The 19161-nt window shown below is 36.4% G+C and overlaps 1 protein-coding gene across 1 annotated transcript in view; it reads left to right on the top strand.

The window, feature by feature from the left end:
- LOC128870355 (uncharacterized) overlaps window positions 1-19161 on the top strand; it is a 171278-nt gene that overhangs the window by 151168 nt on the left and 949 nt on the right. The gene's annotated exons all lie outside the window — the stretch shown is intronic.

Here is a 19161-nt window from a genome sequence, read left to right as displayed (position 1 = left end):
TATTCATTGACATTTCATCATGGAAAGACTGACGCCTCAAAAACGTTTACAAACCGTACAATTGTATTACGAATTTCACCGCTCTATGAGAAGCGTTGATCGTACGGTCAGGCCAACTTAAGTTATTCAACGATGACGTCCATTTTTGGCTTAATGGCTACGTCAATAAGCAAAATTACCGTATTTGAGCTCAAGAGCAACTCGAAGATATCCAAGAACAGCTATTACATCCATTGAAAACAACCGTTTGGTGTGGTCTATGGGCTTGTAGAATCATCGGCCCATATTTTTTCAGAGACGAGGCTGACGCTAAAGTAACAGTGTATGGCGAACGCTATTCCGCCATGAGAAACGACCTGTTGAAGCCAGATATTGAAGCCACAGCATTTGGTTCCAACAAGGCGACGCTCGTTGCCATATAGCCCATCAAACAATTTTTTTTTGTTTTGGCGGTGAGGTTGGGTTAAAAATGCCTTCACACCATATAGTAACCGTCGCTACTACGTGTGTGGTGATTCCACTAAAAATATCCCTCCTCTTCTCTTTGATTTTTCCCTCCTCCATGGGACTGCTTCCGCGTTGCTTCGAGGTAGAAGGCCGAGAGGGCGTCCTAAGAAGGACACTTACTTACTCACCCTGCATCCACGGTTGTTTTGAGAAAGCTATGCTCAATGCTCTTCGGCATAACTTTTCATTTCACGCCTCTTTTTCAGATAATATCCTCCACGAAATTTGCGACGGCACTCAATTTTTCTTCGTCTATCATCATTTTCTATCATAATTTCTTCAGGTGTATATACACCAATAGCTCGTTGCAGAGCTGTTCTCTGTATGTTCCACCTCTCGCATTTAAAGAAGGTGTGGTCCGCATCATCATACTCAATATCTCCATATATGCAGTTTGGTAGGATCAATTTTCCCATTCGCCACAAATACTTGTGACAAAAACTGTGTGAGGTAATGTTAACCTCGCCGTGCTTTCTTTCTACCCAGTTTTTTAGATTGGGTACTAGTCTCGCTGTCCATCTACCGTACCGTTCAGAGTTCCATCTTGCCTGCCAAAGTGTGAGCGTTTGAATTCTAATATCGGAGAGGCTTTGGGAGACATCCCAGTTTGCGCTCTTGTGCTAGAATATCTAAAGGGATGGTTCCGCTGATAACAAAAACCGCTACTTCATATACTGTTCTGTATGACGAAGCCACTCTGAGAGCGAAGATGCGTTCCACAGATTGCAGAGTTTTCCGCCGGCATTGCACCCTTAGCGAATCTGCCCATATTTCGCATCCATACAAAAGAATCGAGCTCGTTGTGTTCATTAAAAGTTTTCGCTTGTTCTGCGTTGGACCTCCAAGGTTTGCCATGAGCCTACTTAACATGCCGCTTACTTTGGCAGCATGATTTATGTGCGCCCAGTAAGTTAGCCTTGTGTCTAATTGCACTCCTAGGTATTTGACCAGTGGCATCGAGTGGGATACGTCTGTTCGTTAGAAGGATTAGCTATGTTTTCTCTGTGGCCAGCTTTAATCCATGGTCTTCTAGCCATGTCTGAACTCGGATCATCACTTGATTTAACTTCCTTTTGGCTTCGTCAGTGTATCGGGCGATGATTAAAGCTGCAATGTCAACTGCGTATCCCACTAAATGCACATCCTCAGGCATCTCTATTCGAAGAATTTCATAGAAACTTATATTTCTAACTTAAGGTCCAAGTATTGATCCTTGGGCCAGATTTTTCAACACAAAACTTAAATTGCAGTCAATTTTTCCAATTGTTGCCAGTTTAACGAGTTGTTGTCGATAATATTGAAATGAAAGGTTTATTTGTTAGTAGAAAGTCTTACAGCTGTGTCTATTCCGAATGTAAAAAGCATTTAATTTCATCAAAATGTGTAAAACAAAAAAATCAGTAATCTGAAGGTTTTGCTCAGTACTTGCATATTTGCAAATTTAACCCTAGAAAACTAAACCTTTTTTTTTAACGCTTAGAACTAAAGCTCGCCTATCAGGCTACTTTTTAAAAAAACAAAATTCTTCTCTAATTTTTGTTAAGTTTTTGTATTGAAAAACATTTTATTTTTTGAGAGTTGGAGTATTTAACTATAATATAAAAAAATATTTCATCAAATTGTTTTTATAAGCCAATTATGTACTTACTAAATTAACACTTAAATTTTTTTTTTTTTGCAAGGATATCATTTAGAAAAAATTTTATAATTTTTTTTTCTTTAAAACAAAAACATAAAATTCATATTTTTCTTATAGCTATTTGTACTAAGTTTCATAAAAATAAAGAATTTCAAATATATTATTAACATTTTGTTTTGTACATAAAAATTAATTCAGACCTTTTTTCTTATATCACATGTATAGCAATTTGGGGATCTATGTTCCAGGCAGTATTTTCTATTGCATTTTGCACAATAATAAACACTCATACGTTTCTTGCTTGATGGACAGTAATTGCACATTGATCTTTTCCCTTTATTTATTTGTGGTTCAGAGTTTTCTTGCTGCTCTTCGAAGCTATGAATGGAGTCGGTTATTGCTTCACGAACTCGTTTTTGCATAGATGGTCTTTCTTGAAGTCTCATTGAGAGCCAGTCACAGCACAAATCCTTACTAAGATCATTCATGAAATCCCTTCTGCTCATTGGCTTTATTTGTTTTTGGTCACAGTTTGAAACATAGAGAATATAACTATTCAATACTGCCATATTTATCACACCGTAAAACATACACAATGGCCAACGCCTGGTTTTGCGGCTGCAGCTGGCATGACAACACATCTGATCAAAAGTGCCAACAGCACCTTTTGTTGCATTATAGGATTCAATAATTACAGGTTTTTTTGATAGTGAGTTAAGTGTGGGTTCGTCGTGCATAGTTGATATTAAAAAAACAGTTTTATGAGGCTTTGCTTTATAGCTAACAAGACTTAACTTATCATGGAAACCGAACATGGATGTTCCAATACGACGGGATGTATTATGCTTGAACTCATCTGGAATTTCTTTTTTGTTAGTTTTGATTGTTCCAATTAAAGTTAACTTATAAGGATCCGCTAATAGCTGTTCTGCTAATGGTATGGAAGTGAACCAATTGTCTACAGTTATGTTTCTATTTGTTCCATGTATAGTTCTAGTGAGAAGCTTACAATAATAAGAACCTAGCGGTTCGCCAGCTACTGTATTAAAATTTTTACCCAAATATGGTGAAGCATCAAACATATATTTAGTTTTGACATCGCAGACTAGCACAATTTTTATTCCGTATTTAGCTGGTTTGTTTGGTATGTACATTCGGAATGGACAATCGACCTCTAAATGCTAGTAGCTGTTCGTCTATTGTCACATATGACCCCGGTTTAAAGTTATCTCTACATTGCTGAATAAAAATCTCCCATATGTTTCTAATGGGAGCAAATTTATCGGTCTTTCTTCTATTTTTTCGTGTGTTCCGATCATCAAAATGAAGGCAATTTATAAAAAATCTGAAACGTTCCATACTCATTGTAGCAACATTTTTAGATCCGCAGAGCAAAGGATCAAAAAGCTCTTTAGTTGACAAATGGTTGTTCTTTAGCGCACCACTTAAAAACAAAATTCCAAGGAGAGCGCGAAGTTTTTCTGCTTTAGTTAATGATGTGGTTGTGGTTTGTTTTTTGTAATTATTGGATTTAACTTTAATGTCTTCGTTGGTATAAAGAAGAATTTCTTCAATTATATTTGGTGTGAAAAATTTTTCAAAACAATTTAAGGCTTTGTAACGTCCCTAAATTCTCTCTTTGATCCCGGTAAAATATGAACAATATTCCTCGCTGGAGTTCTACTTGAGCTTCGTTTTGTAGAAGACGGTTCAGTCGACCAAATGAAATTGTTCTTACCTCTTACAATAGCTTCGGAAGGCTTGATTATTAAAGAGTCATTAGGTTGGTCATTACTTTGTGGTACGTCTATAGGTGAAACTGCAACAGGAGTCAATTCTTGCTTGCCTACAATTACATTTTCAACTTCATCTTCAGATTCAATTTGAAAGTTGGGATCAATTAGACTATCGTCTGAATCGAAATCCTTTTCTAAATTGTCCTCTATTTCGCTTCCATTTAGCGACAGCTCCTCCAGCCATTTTTCTATTTGGAAGTCAGAACTACACATCTCTAAGCGAAAAAGCCATTAACATTATAGCTACTGTTGCAAAAAAAGGGAAATATTTACAAATAATATGTAGTCAGAAAAATACCTTTAATACTAAACCTCGCCTCTCAGGCAACACGAATTAATATATCTCCGTAACAAAACACTTTGCGCAATGAACGTTCGCCCACAAACTCACACAAGAGACTACTATCAGAGAATGTTAATGCAATGAGAAGGTGCAAATGTTACTGTGAGCTTTTTTTAGTACAATTGAGATTTGAAAGATTTGAAGTAAGGGAATTTAGCACACCGAGTTTATAGACACCTCACTGACTTTTGCCCACACAAAAATTAGAACACCACACATCTTTCACCTCAACACACAACACATTTCTCACCTCGACATTAAACCAATTAAATTTTTACTATTTTCGTATTTTTGATATAATAAGCGAATACGTAAAATTTATTACATAATTTTTTTTTCAATTACATTAAAAAAAAACGATTTAAAAAAAAAAATTTATAAAAAAAAGTTTGCGCCGGGAATTGAACTCGAGTCTAACATGTGGCGAGGAAAAATAGGCGGTGCGTTTATTTCTTCGACTGCTTATTTTTTTACCATTTTGTTACTTTTGAAATGATAAGCGGATACATAAAATTTATTTCAAATTTTTTTACGATTACATTAAAAAAAAAAGTTAAAAACGAAAAAAAAAAAATTTCCACCGAGAATTGATGGCGAGTCACGTGGGGAGGATAAATACGCAGAGCAGTTATTTCTGCGCCTGCGTTGTGAACAAAAGGTTTTGTGCATGCGCGTGACGCGAATAAATTTTAATAAAGTTCTGAAAGTAATTCATGTATTACATTCATTACACACATATGTACATAAATGAACGTATACTTTATATGTAAATAAATGATGGTATATGATAATATACATAAGTACATAATATGTATGTACATGTCAATAGGAGGTATTTGTATTCAGAAAAAAAGAACGGTTTAAGATAAATTTTATATTGTATGTCAACTTATAGTTTATGTATTCGACAGCATTTACATACATATGTATGTATGTACATTTGTATATGAAAAACAATAATGCACAAGCGCAAGAACATCATATCACATATGCAAGTATGCCCAAATATCCTTGACTTATGTATGTACACATGTCACAGCACATCACATTCTTACAAGAAATGAAATACACATACGCACTAGTGAACGAGTTTCTTCCTAACAAGTGCAAAAACAATTCTGCTCTATGTATGTAATATATATATACCCACTTTATGTCCTAGCATATATACATACATATACGAGTATACCTACTTGCCTTCTAAACTTCCTACAAAATAATTGTATTCATATGTTACTACATCCATGCACGTTCATACATTCATGCATATATGCGCGAGCACAGCGCTCCCTTCTTGCTTCCGTGTACTTTTGTATTTCACCAGTCGATATTCCTAATATTATATTGTACTTACAAAAACACAATACTTTGATAGACGCAAAAGCAACAGCAAGCGCAATGCGATGGCCGCTTTGTCACCACACATTCTAAAATGTTCTAGAACACAACAAAAACACATACCTCACATGCGCATGTCGCCCAAAACTAAAATCTAAGCCTAGCGACTACGAAAACAAAATACATTCGTAGACGCAGTCGCAGCGGCCACGATTCTATCAGCGACGGCGCTGAACAATTTAGAACAAAAACAAAAAGTTCATTCATAAGTTCGAGCTCATATTTCAATTTCATTCATAAAACGAGCCGCCCATATGCCAATTTTCGCGACCATTCGAAAATAGTCAATATTGGAATATTTCGCGTGGAATTATTTGCCAATATTTGATAAATCTTAAATTTTTGTCATGTCGAGTGGCCGCTCCTCCGTATGTATGTATGCACCCTTATATGTATGTAAATATGTCTTCTAACTGTGCGACAGTCGCGAGTTAATGCGACTTCCAGCGAATCACACATTGCTGTCCGCAAAGCCGCATATATGTACCTTATGATCAGAAAGTACCGGGAATGTTTAAATTAAACAAAACAGAGTTAAATTTAAGGCAAATTTATATTATCTCTTTCAAAATATGACCCGTCTGAAGCAACACACATGTGCCAACGTTTAACCCAGTCCTCCAAACACCCCCGGCAGGCCGATTTGTATTCTCCTTGATCAGTGCGATGGCGCGTTATCATCATGCAAAATCTGAGAATTGTTTGCTCACATTCCCGGCGGTTTGCAACACACAGCATCTCTCTAAGGTTTCAAAACGGATAAATAATATTCTCTATTGACTGTCTGGCCCGATGGAAGGTACTCATGGTGGACATGCCTTGGCAATCGAAGGAAACAGTCAACATCACCTTCCCGGTTCTTTTTGCTCATAGGGTATACATATCCCATCTTTTCACTGACGGACAAGAAGACGGTCGCAGTTGTTGTTTTTTATATGCATACATTTTGCGTTCGTTGAAGGTTTGTATGCGTAATTATATGCATATGTATCTGTGTATGCGCGTTTGGCTTTCTGGATGCATCCATGGATATTAGAATATTTTCTCATCAATATGTGTATGTAAGTAGTTCAGATTTGACTGAAGAGATTAAATATAGGAATGCATATTCATATGATTGCCTTTATGGCTGTTTTACATATAAATTCAAAAAGAGTATGAATAATGTTATATAGAAAATAAATTTCTAAATAACAGGTATTAGAAAAACCTGAATACACTATTTTAAATCAATTCTAATTAAACCAAATACAAAAAATTAAATAAAAATATCGAACAAAGAAAACTGTGTACAGGATTTGAACCTGAGTCAAACATCAGACTATGTACTGCATACAAAACACCTCTGTCACGATTGCGCTAATCTACAATTACTAATGGACTTTTCTAAATCACTCATTTATTCGATTCGCAGTTTTATATGCACATATTCTGCGTTAGTTGAAAGTTTGTATGCGTAATTATATGAATATGCATGTGTGTATGCGCGTTTGGCTTTCTGGACGGATATTAGAATGATATTTTCTCATCAATATAATTTGGATTTGATGAAATAGATTATAGATATATGTACATATTTTCTGTTTTGATTGATTTATATAAAAGTCAGGTCATATCCAGTATGAACTATTTTATACCGAAAAGAAATTTCCATTTATAAAATACAAAAAAAAAACAGTATTTTAAAGAAATTTTAATTAAAATAAACTCAAAAATTTTACCAAACTTTCCTGGTTTGAATTGTAAAAAAAAAAATGTGCAAGAAAAAAAAATATGACTTCAGGACTTGAACCTGAATTAAATACGTGCCAAAAAACAAAACGAATAACTCCGCCGACTTTAGCTTCTGCACCACAAACTAACTGCCTTCTTAATCGCAAATTTATTCGCTTCGATTTCCTTAGTAGTGTGCCGAAAAATCTTATGAACTTCCCAGTAGTTTGGTGAACGCAGAAAAAATCTGAATTTCTGTCCTAGCGTGGTAAGTAAATATAGAAACCCTCCACTCGCGTCACTCGCGTGGTAAATATCTGCAATTCGCCACTCGTTAGCAAAGTTGAATTTGAAATGACCTTATTATGAATCTACAAATTAGAACTCGAAAAAAGCTCGTTTAACATTTGCTCCTTCTCATTGCATTAACATTCTCTGCTACAAATTAGAACTCGAAAAAAGCTCATTTAACATTTGCTCCTTGTCATTGCATTAACATTATCTGCTTAAACCGTTTTATTTTCTGAATGCAAATACCTCCTATTGACATGTACATACATTTTATGTACTTATGTATATTATCATATACCATCAATTATTTACATATAAAGGGTTGGTGTCGAAATTCTGTATGTACAAAATTCTAAAAACAAAATTCTGCTTTTTAAAATTCTGCTTTTTTAAAATTCTGCTTTTTTAAAATTCTGCTTTCTAAAATTCTGCTTTCAAAATTCTGTATTACAAAATTCTGTATTAAAATATAATGTTAGCAATGTTAAAGAGGTAATATAATTATTTAATTTATTATTATTATTATTTTTTATTATTATTCGAGATATTAAATAAAAAAATAATAACAATAATAATAATTTTTTCTTCAGTTTCGATAGAATCCACAGTATTTTTGCGTAAAACTTCTTTGCGCGTGGGCGGCCTTCGGCCGCGCTTAAAAAAAATAACCCTCATCAGTCCAACTCCGGCTACGCAATCCACAGTATTTTTGCGTAGAACTCCTTTCCGTGTTAAAACCATTGAGGCCTTCCAGCCTTTTTTTATTCAATATCTCGAAAACTAAGCGAGATATCAAAAAATTGTGCTCCATCATTTCGTTTTCTTTTGTCGAGTTCTATAAGAATCCGCCATAAGATTGCGGCGCCACGGAAACAGCAGAATCCCCTCGTACATATGTGCATACCTACATTAATTATTGTTGATAACAGTTATACATTGGTATGTACATATGTTTGCAATCAAATATTACCTGGAGATAAGAACTTTGACTCTCTTCTTGTATGAATTTTAGAATTTAAAAATCAGAATTTTAAAAAAGCAGAATTTTAAAAAGCAGAATTTTTTTGCAATTTACAGAATTTTGTCACCCAGAATTTTGTAATACAGAATAATGACACGCTCCCACATATAAAGTATACGTTCATTTATGTACATATGTGTGTAATGAAAAACTTCATGAATTACTTTCAGAACTTTATTAAAATTTATTCGCGTCGCGCGCATGCACAAAACCTTTTGTTCACAACGCAGGCGCAGAAATAACTGCTCTGCGTATTTATCTTCCCCATGTGACTCGGCATCAATTCTCGGCGCCAATTTTTTTTTAATGTAATCGTAAAAAAATTTGTAATAAATTTTATGTATCCGCTTATCATTTCCAAAGTAACAAAATGGTAAAAAAATAAGCAGTCGAAGAAATAAACGCACCGCCTATATTTCCTCGCCACATGTTAGACTCGAGTTCAATTCCCGGCGCAAACTTTTTTTTATAAAATTTTTTTTTTTAAATCGTTTTTTTTTAATGTAATTGAAAAAAAAATTATGTAATAAATTTTACGTATTCGCTTATTATATCAAAAATACGAAAATAGTAAAAATTTAATTGGTTTAATGTCGAGGTGAGAAATGTGTTGTGTGTTGAGGTGAAAGATGTGTGGTGTTCTAATTTTTGTGTGGGCAAAAGTCAGTGAGGTGTCTATAAACTCGGTGTGCTAAATTCCCTTACTTCAAATCTTTCAAATCTCAATTGTCCTAAAAAAAGCTCACAGTAACATTTGCACCTTCTCATTGCATTAACATTCTCTGCTTGCATTCAATCATAATGAAATACGTAAAAATGACAATCTTTGCGCCTCAGAGGCGGGGTTTAGTTTTTTAGGGTTAATGCGGTTCTCCGTTATTATTCGCGAAAAACGTGTATATTTACTCATACCTGTGTCCATTATGAATCTAGCAAGCATTATTTCATCAGAAATTTTTCAAGTGAAGAACGTTTTTGTAGAAATAATTATTTTAGGTTAGATGAGGGTAAGTCAGAAAATTGCAAAAGTAAGTCAGCAAATTGCGTTACTTTTTGCATTATTATTATTTTTTTTTAAGTTATAATATTCTTCTCAACTCGAGAATGTTCTGTTTAATAAAAATTTTCTGACTTACCCTCATCTAACCTAACGTTATCGAAATCAATCCAACTGTACACAATGTAAGACAATCGAACGCATTGTGCTGCTTTTCTACATTGCAAAAGGAAGTAATTTTGATTAGTTTGCAATGCCAACCTATCCAAGCTCGACGTAACCTTGAATAACTTATATTATATTGTGTATATTAGCTTAATTTAAATAAGGTTAGGTTAGATGCACTTATGCTAAGTTTTAATAGGTCTTCATCATTCAAGAGTTATGATTTTTCACACTCATTAAATTGTACCTGCTTACCAGCAAATTGCAAAAGGTTCTGCTGTGTCATGCAAGCTTCGGTTGGTCAGTTTGGATTAGGTAAGCTTGGGTTATAATGAGTTTTGATATGTTAGATGTACTCATAGTTATGTAAACTTATTGCTGTCTTTCAAAATTAGCCACAATGAGCAGTAAAGCACAATCGGTCATGCGGTATTCTCTCGCAGTCTCGGTTCGGCTGGATTTTAAAAAAATGTAGAAAAAAATCGTTTTCAATGTATGAAGATAAATAATAGTTTATTTCGTGCTCATTTTATTCGAGTTTAAAAATATGTATATATTTGTTGTGCCCGTAGGAGAATAGTGGCTAAAAAATTGCATCATATTGAAAAAAAAGTGGAAAACTGGGTTAGTTATGTATTTTTACTTCATCAAAAACCCCATAAATCGGTGTTTTAACAATAAATAAAAAATTTGAGGGTGTTTTGAATTTTCTAAACACATTTTTGTATTGTACTGGTCTTGACCTAAAGTCTGCACTATATCACTTGAAGAGTTCTGAATTTTTTTATTTTGTAGCATCTTGTTATTCGGGATCTTGAATTTTACCTTTAAGGCTTCAATTACGTCATCCCAACTTAAACTGTTGAAAGCATGACTAATATCCAGTGTGGCTAATAATACTAAGCGTTTGGAGTATCGATTACCTGCCTGGGCATGTTACACGCTAGCTTTACATCTTGGATGACGGTTTCCATATCGGCAGCAGGGGATTTGGCTCCTAGCTTTTTCATAACGATTTTGTAGCTTGGGTTCCTGCTTAGATCGTTTCTTAGCTCTTCCCATTTGTCTTTCTTGCTTTGGCTTATAGCTTTACACTGGCTCTAGTATACTTTCTACGCTTATGGATGCACATATCTCTAAGTTCTACAATGTCGTGTGTCCACCAGTATACAGCATTTCTTTTTTTATTATTACACTGTGCGACAGTGAAATTATACTTTTATAGAGACCTAGTACAATTTGTAGGTATAGTAAAACTAAGAAAAATGGTATAGGAGAAATTTCCAATACACCCCCAAAATCTCATTTTATGGCCATAAAACCATTTTTCAGTAGGTTGATATGAACAATCACTCCTAACTTCGCCAATTTCCATCCGATTTCGAATTTGTTTTTTTAGTTCGAAAGAACAAAAAGAACAAAAACAAGACTTTTTGACAGTATGTTGACAATTTTTTTGAAATGACAACTGACGAGACTGTAGACGGAAGTATTTGAAATTTTTTTATTTTTTCTCTATTTTTTCAACTTTGACATCATTTTTGCGATATTATCCGATATTGAGGATGTTTTTTAGTACACTACTGTTATAGTAAATTTAATTCTGCGTCGAATTAAAATTCTTAGAGTTGTGTGAGTTTTAAGATTTCATTTTTTTACTAATTTTATATGTACGTATAGCTGAGATAAATGGGAATAAGGGCGCGTTTCGAAGCATGAAAATGATAGCAAGTGTCAGTATAAACACATAATATTTATTGCAGTATAGATATACAGTACAGTGCCGCACTGTACGGTATGGTACGGTGCAATACACAACGGAACTGGTTCCAAACTTAAAATGCATTGGAAACGGCTCTTTGGAGTTTATAATGGCACGGTACAGTATAGTAGGGTACACTATAGTACAGTACAGTATATTAAATAACAGCATATTGTAAAACAGCAAAAAAAGGACATAACATTACTTAACGGGAATAGAACAGTACGAAACAGTTTTTTTTTTTTTTAAAGTTTTAAAATTTTAAAAGATGTCCGGAAAAATTAATCTTGATCTCAAAAATGTTTGCTAGACCTGCTCCGTTTGTAAGAATCATCACTTGTTTTACGTTTCAAGGACCAGCAATAATCAGCAAGCATTTTGATGGAGTTCTTCCCTTGAAAACGTTTTTCGATGACTTCTATCTCCTGGTGAAATCGTTTACCCTGTTCATCGCTCTTCTGCCCCAGGTTTTCCGGGAAAAACTTCAAATGTGAGTGCAGGAAGTGTATCTTGATGGACATATTGCATTCCATTTTTTCGTACGCTCTCAAAAACTCTTTGACGACTTCAACATAATCAGAGCTCTTTTTATTTCCAAGGAACTTCTCACACAACGATTTAAAACTTTCCCATGCCCACCTTTCCGCTGCACTGAGCTTACAGTGTGAACTTAGGTACACTTGCGAGCTTTTTCATATTTTTATTGAAAAAGAAATGCGTGATAATATGTTAGATATTTTCGAAAGTTCTAACCAGTTCTGTTGTATGCAGTACAGTGTACTCCTATGCATACATATATACTCCAATAAATATTATGTATCTATCATATAATAACGCATCAAAACACGCCCTTATTTCGATTTCGCGTCAGTTATACCTACATACCAAATTAGTAAAAAAAAAAAAAAAATCTTAAAACTCACACAACTCTATGAATAGCTCATTCGACGCAAATATAGCTCATTCGACGCAGAATTCAATTTACTATAACAGTAGTGTACTAAAAAACATCCTCAATATCGGATAATATCGCAAAAATGATGTCAAAGTTGAAAAAATAGAGAAAAAATAAAAAAATTTCAAATACTTCCGTCTACAGTCTCGTCAGTTGTCATTTCAAAAAAATTGTCAACATACTGTCAAAAAGTCTTGTTTTTGTTCTTTTTGTTCTTTCGAACTAAAAAAACAAATTCGAAATCGGATGAAAATTGGCGAAGTTAGGAGTGATTGTTCATATCAACCTACTGAAAAATGGTTTTATGGCCATAAAATGAGATTTTGGGGGTGTATTGGAAATTTCTCCTATACCATTTTTCTTAGTTTTACTATACCTACAAATTGTACTAGGTCTCTATAAAAGTATATTTAATTTTGTTTTTTTTGTCACACAGTGTTATATATTTTATTTGTCTTGACTAGTGCTTTTGCTGTTCTATTTGTACATATCGTCGTTTTATGTTCGTCAATATATGCAAGAACGTCGCAATTAGCTTGTTTATGTTCCATTTGCGTATACTTTTATATCGATTTCCACGCACTCGTTGGTTTTCCATTTCAATGCAAAACGTGATGTATTGAAATTTGTGCCCCTAGGCAGCCAGATGGCGGCAGTTCCTGACACGTCTTCGATCCAAGCTTTCTCGGATTGAGCATATTGTTCGCTTATCAATACTGCTTGAACTCCTTTTTCTTAGACCATCTGCTCCATTAGCAGATCTGCATTTTTACTCCTGTGCATATTTGTTTTGAGTATAATCATATTTTGGCATGTTCTTTTGTCTTCGGTCATTTGTCCGAGCCTGGCATATGCTTTGTCTCACTACGATTGGCATCAGTACATAGGCACCATTCGGGCTCTTTAGTGCACTCTTTCATTTTGTGCCCAGCTTCTCCACATCGGATGCATATACCTTTTCCGCTTCTGTCGGGTCCTTTACAGTTTGATTGATGGTGTCCGACACCGAAGCACCGGTAGCACCACTTCAGAGATGTGCTAGCTCTCATAATTGCACTAACCCATCCGATTTTGATATTATTTTGCTGGAGCAGCTTTTATGCGCTTTCAATAGCGAGAGTAACATAAGCCCGTACTTGTTGTCGTTGATTATGTTTTGTTATCCCAACATCGATATTTTCGTTAGTGCCGGCTAGCATTTTTCTCACAGCTTCATCAAATTCCTTCTTCTCCGTGACGGCATCCAAGTCTCTGATCTGTACAATTGAAGTTGGTCTGAGGGGTGTAATGAAACCGACCGCTTTTGCGGTGTCCCCTAATTGTTTAAAAAAATCAGGGTTAACTGTTTTCCCCTTTTCTATTTGAAGTAAATGAGCGCCAGTTTTGGTTCTTCTTATGCCTTTCACCGTTGTAGTTTCGTCTGGCATGGTCTTTTCTTGGATGTTTTTAAGGTTTCAGCATACCTGTAGCCCTCTACCGGCTTTACGAACACAGACTCCGGTTTTGGTTTTGGTATTCGTTCATTCTTCTTTTGGTTCGCTTTAGCCTTCCTTGCTCCATCATTCTACGCTCCATCACTTCCCTTTTAGCACGGTATTGGGTCTAGATTTTTGCCGGCTTACCACATGCCATTTCTCAGGCTCTCGAACTCTTAGTTTCTTCGAAGAGTCGGGTGCGGCAGGACTTGGTGCATTCCGGTTTGCGGTTAAAGGAGTACTCTCCTGGACAATACCTTTTTTCGAGCAGTTGCGGGGGTTTCACCTCCGATTTCTTTCGTTGATGTGTCCGGCAAGAGACAACCTTTACCGGTTTTCTCAGCTCGAATCCAACCCTTTTATGACGTCGAATAGTTCATTGAGCTCTGAGAGTCCGGTTTTTATTTTCGTGGATGTATTATATACATATATATATATATAAAATTGGCGCGTACACCCTTTTTTGGGTGTTTGGCCTAGCTCCTCTTCATATTTGTGGCGTGCGTCTTCATGTTGTTCCACAAATGGAGGGACCTACAGTTTGAAGCCTACTCCGAACGGCAGATATTTTTATAAGGAGCTTCTCATGGGAGAAATACACTCAGAGGTTTGCCATTGCCTGCCGAGGGGCCATAGGATGTATTCCCTGTCTTCAATATAACTCCTTTCATCTTCCTAAGCACTCTCAAACATTTCTCTACGGCTTCCTCTTCTTCAGCTCGCATTTTGAGAATAAACTCTTGTCGCGGAGATGCAGTTTTTCCCCTTTCTGTGTTTGCGTCCTTTGCAGTTACAGGGGTTTGTGACGTCGCATTGGGCGCATTTGCAGAGTTTTTAGCCTCTTTTAACGTAACTGTTACGTCTTATTCTTGAGGCGTCATTTCAGCTCCTTCATTGACCGTATTTGATCTGTCTATAGTTGGCAATGATCCACTCGTTAGAGGCGTATTCGCTTTTTTGGTGGCTAGCGAAGCAATCGAGGTTTTCTTACGAAAGGGCTCTGCTCTAGATCTCCATCATTAGTGGCCTTCTGCTGTTTGTGTTCTTTTTGTCGTTTTTCCATACTTTTTTATTTAACCAGCGCATCGTGTTCAGGGTGGCGGTCCAAAATAATCTAGAGCGGGTGTACCCTCGGAGGCAGTGCTCATACCCTAGTTCCCTGAAGCCTTATCTACGCTTTACCGATCCCGGAAAACATGAACGGACCGGCGCTCGTCCGGAGCAACGAAAGCTACTACTCTTTCGCCGAATGAACACTTCCTGACCAGGGTTCAAGGCGGCTGGTTACTGATATACACCGGAGCAAACACATCGGCAGAGCGAACTCACATCACCCCTTTGAGATCGCAGGTGGAAAGCCATAACGACCTATCCAGGGACTCCCAGTGCGCCCCGTTGCATACCGGTCATGCTTTTTACATACAGTCGCACCTTACATGGTGAACAGACACAGACCATCACACAGCCCAATATGGGGAACAAACATGTGCTGATGGTTGTCTCCTAACTTTCTAGCTAACTCTTACAAAGTCGCTGAAACGATGGACATCTTGACTAGGGTCCGCGGGGTCGTCGTACCCGTTACCTCCTTGAGGGAGACAACATCCGATGAGGAGTGTTTGAGTGAAAGATTCTGCAAAAGATTTTTGGACCTTTGCACGTTGGTGTCGCCGAGTATCGCAGGCGATGGAATAATGAGCTGTATGAGCTTTATTGCATTATATAATGGATACAAACTCTCCGGCTCTGAAAGTATTCGATACGGTACCAGCTGGTGTTATCAGAGAAAGATCTCTTCTGCGTTGGAAAGATCAGGTGGAGAAGGACTTGTCTTCACTTGGTACTTCTGGCGACGTTGAGAAAGAAACGACTGGCGCGCTTTCTTAAACTCGGCCAACAAGAAGAAGAAGAAATTCATAAAGATATTTATTACATAAGTAGGTGCATACCTTACGAGGTGACAGAACCTTCTGCCAACTACTAACCCGATATCAAGTTCGTGAGCAATTTCGTGGCATCAGTAGTATACGTCCCATGATATGATATTGTAATACAAATAAAAATTATTAATCTTTCAAATAGTTTATAAAATTTGTCCTTCATATCCATTATCTTAGCAAAGAATGAGACAGGTAAAACAGAAACGGAAGACAGAAAAGGGTAACGGATTACTGAATGTCATATTTAAGCTCTTATTCAAGGGGATATATACAGTAAGATGAGCGAAAAAAGCGAATTTTGCAGAATTTTTTCTGAGAAAACTTTTAAATTTATTGTATTAAAAATTTGTACACCGATTATATTATCTTTTAACTGTATTTTAAGACTTAGTACAAGTAAAAATATTTATTTGGAAAGGAGCTACAGCTAATCTCCGGGGCTGTTCTGAAAAAAGACGTTTGCGGTGACCACTATACCTCTGAACTAGATCCTCTGAAATTAAAAAACCAAACAGATTTCGTTAAAGTAATATTAAATCTAGTAATTAATCGAAAGAATAAGCAAAATAAATTTTTTTAACAAAATGGCGGTTTCTAAAAAAATGATTTTTGACCAAAATTTCGGCCTTAAATTGTTCATAGAAAAAAATATCCGTGAGAAAAAATCTTCGATTAATTACTAAAAAATATATTTAAGAAGCTCGTGTTAAAATTTAAGACTAATCGGTTTAGCCATTTTTGAGTAATGTTGGTCACCGACTTTGAAAACACCATTTTAAGAAAAACGCGTTTAAAGTTTGAAAAGCACTTTCCATAGGATACAAATTTTGTTTTTTAACTAACTTGGAGTTGCCTATTCCAGGTCCATATAATACACCCTCCGCCGCTTCGGCAGTTTCTAATAACTCGAGCTGATGTTGTCTGCGGGCCATCTGGGGTGCTCTCACACACTCTGAGATCGGTAAAGCTCACGCATTTGAATGCCCATGGGCCCCAAGTGTAGTTACTATTGCATTCATGTAATACAAAAGTGATGCCATTCCTTCATTAAATATGCTGCAGCTTTGTATGCAGCGATTTTCACAGTTTTCGAACCGGCCGGAACAATTTTGGACAATATGATAATATGTGGCCCAGATAGTATTATACCTTTTTCCAATGGAATCACAATTTTTCCTTATTGCTAAGCCATAATAAAATGTCAACTTATCGATCATCTTTCCAGTAAGTATGCCTTTTCCACCGAGAGTTTTTTTTATTGTATATTTTTTTTTTCCTTTTTTGTTTTCAATTGTTTCAACATTTTTTTGAAATAATCTCGGAGTAGCAATCTTCGTTACTGTACGTGTCGCCGTAAGGTTCAGCATTTAAAATTCCCGAGTACGTTTTGGAGTCATCGCCTCCGATGTAATTTTTGTACTCCAAGTTTTTCCAACGAACGTTGGAATATTTCGACGACTGAAACTATGATACTTCCATTTTCCCAGAAGAACCAGAATGATTTGTTCTGCATACATTTATTATATTCTTCGGCATCGAGTTTCTTCCACCAAGTTTCACACTGTTTGCAGTAGGCACTTTTTACAATAATATCAAAGATTTTAACAGAATAGTGTCCGATCGATGATGTCACACGATACAAGGAAGTAAACCCTCGCTTTTTCCATGTGCCATCGCCAGATACAGTTAATTCTACCGAATGTTCATCACCTTGATCTTCGGAACTCAAATTTTTTTCTTCAGTACACGCCTGTTGAAAAAGTTTTTCGGTGGCTGTTTTTACATTACATACTATTCATTATTAAATCGTTAGTGGGCTGTGATATAAAAGCTCGCATGTCCATTAATCCCCAAAATTTACCTTTTAACCCTAATCCGAGGACTCTCATGACAAATAAAAATCGTCAATTTATTTCATAAGAGTGCGCTACAAAAGAGCTAGAATTTATGTTACGATCTGCACACTTATCAACTGCAAATCAGTTTTAAAACCAAGTTCTCGTTCCGAATCAGTTGAAACTTAACATTTCCGTCACAGATCTTACATTTCACATATTTAGAAATTGCTGCAAACAGTGTTATAAAATTTAAAATGCGATACTCAACAGACAGATCACGCGGATCTGAGGTTTCCTCTTGTTCTTTAAATTTTTTCGCCGAGGCACTGAAACTAATATACTATGAATAAGTTCGTGCGGTTTTTTTTCGAAATTTGAAACTTTATTGACGTAAAATGGTTACAAATTTAATATTCAAAATATTGTCCATCGCTTACTACTACTTTTTCCCATCTTTCTGGCAATTCACGGATTCCCTTTGTGAAAAATTCGGTCGGTTTTGCCGCAATCCACGAATCGATCCATTTTTTGACTTCATCGTAATTACGGAAGTGCTGGTCAGCCAGGCCATGTTGCATCGATCGGAAGAGATAGTAACCGGATGGCGCAAGGTCTGGACTATACAGCGGGTGGGGTAGGACATCCCATTTGAGCGTTTCTAAGTATGTTTTGACCACTTGTGCAACATGAGGCCGAGCATTGTCATGTTGCAAAATAACTTTGTCGTGTCTATCGGCGTATTGCGGCCGTTTTTCTCGCAGTGCTCGGCTCAAACGCATCAATTGTCGTCGGTAGACATCCCCCGTAATCGTTTCATTCGGTTTCAGTAGCTCATAATACACAACACCCAGCTGGTCCCACCAGATACACAGCATAACCTTCAGGCCATGAATATTCTGCGCCGACGTCGATGTTGAAGCATGGCCAGGGTATCCATACGTTGCCCGACGTTTTGGATTGTCGTAATGGACCCACTTTTCATCGCCAGTCACAATTCGATGCAAAAAACCCTTTCTTTTGTGCCGTTGAAGCAGTTGTTCGCATGCCATAAAACGGCGTTCAACGTCTCTTGGCTTCAATTCATACGGCACCCAATGGCCTACCTTTCGGATCATTCCCATGGCTTTTAAACGTTTGGAAATGGTTGATTGATCAACTCCCAAAGTTTTTGCAACCTCTTCTTGCGTTTGAGCCGGATCTTGATCGAGCAATTCCTCCAATTCGGTATCCATGAACTTTGGCGGCGCACCCTCGCGTTCTTCGTCTTCCAAGCCAAAATCACCACTTTTAAAGCGTGCAAACCACTTCTGGCACGTTCGCT

Source organism: Anastrepha ludens, chromosome X (genome assembly GCF_028408465.1).
Source record: "Anastrepha ludens isolate Willacy chromosome X, idAnaLude1.1, whole genome shotgun sequence".
NCBI classification, from domain to species: Eukaryota; Metazoa; Arthropoda; class Insecta; order Diptera; family Tephritidae; genus Anastrepha; species Anastrepha ludens.
The sequence above is the reverse complement of the archived record's forward strand: the minus strand, read 5'-3'. Positions and strand labels throughout refer to the sequence as shown.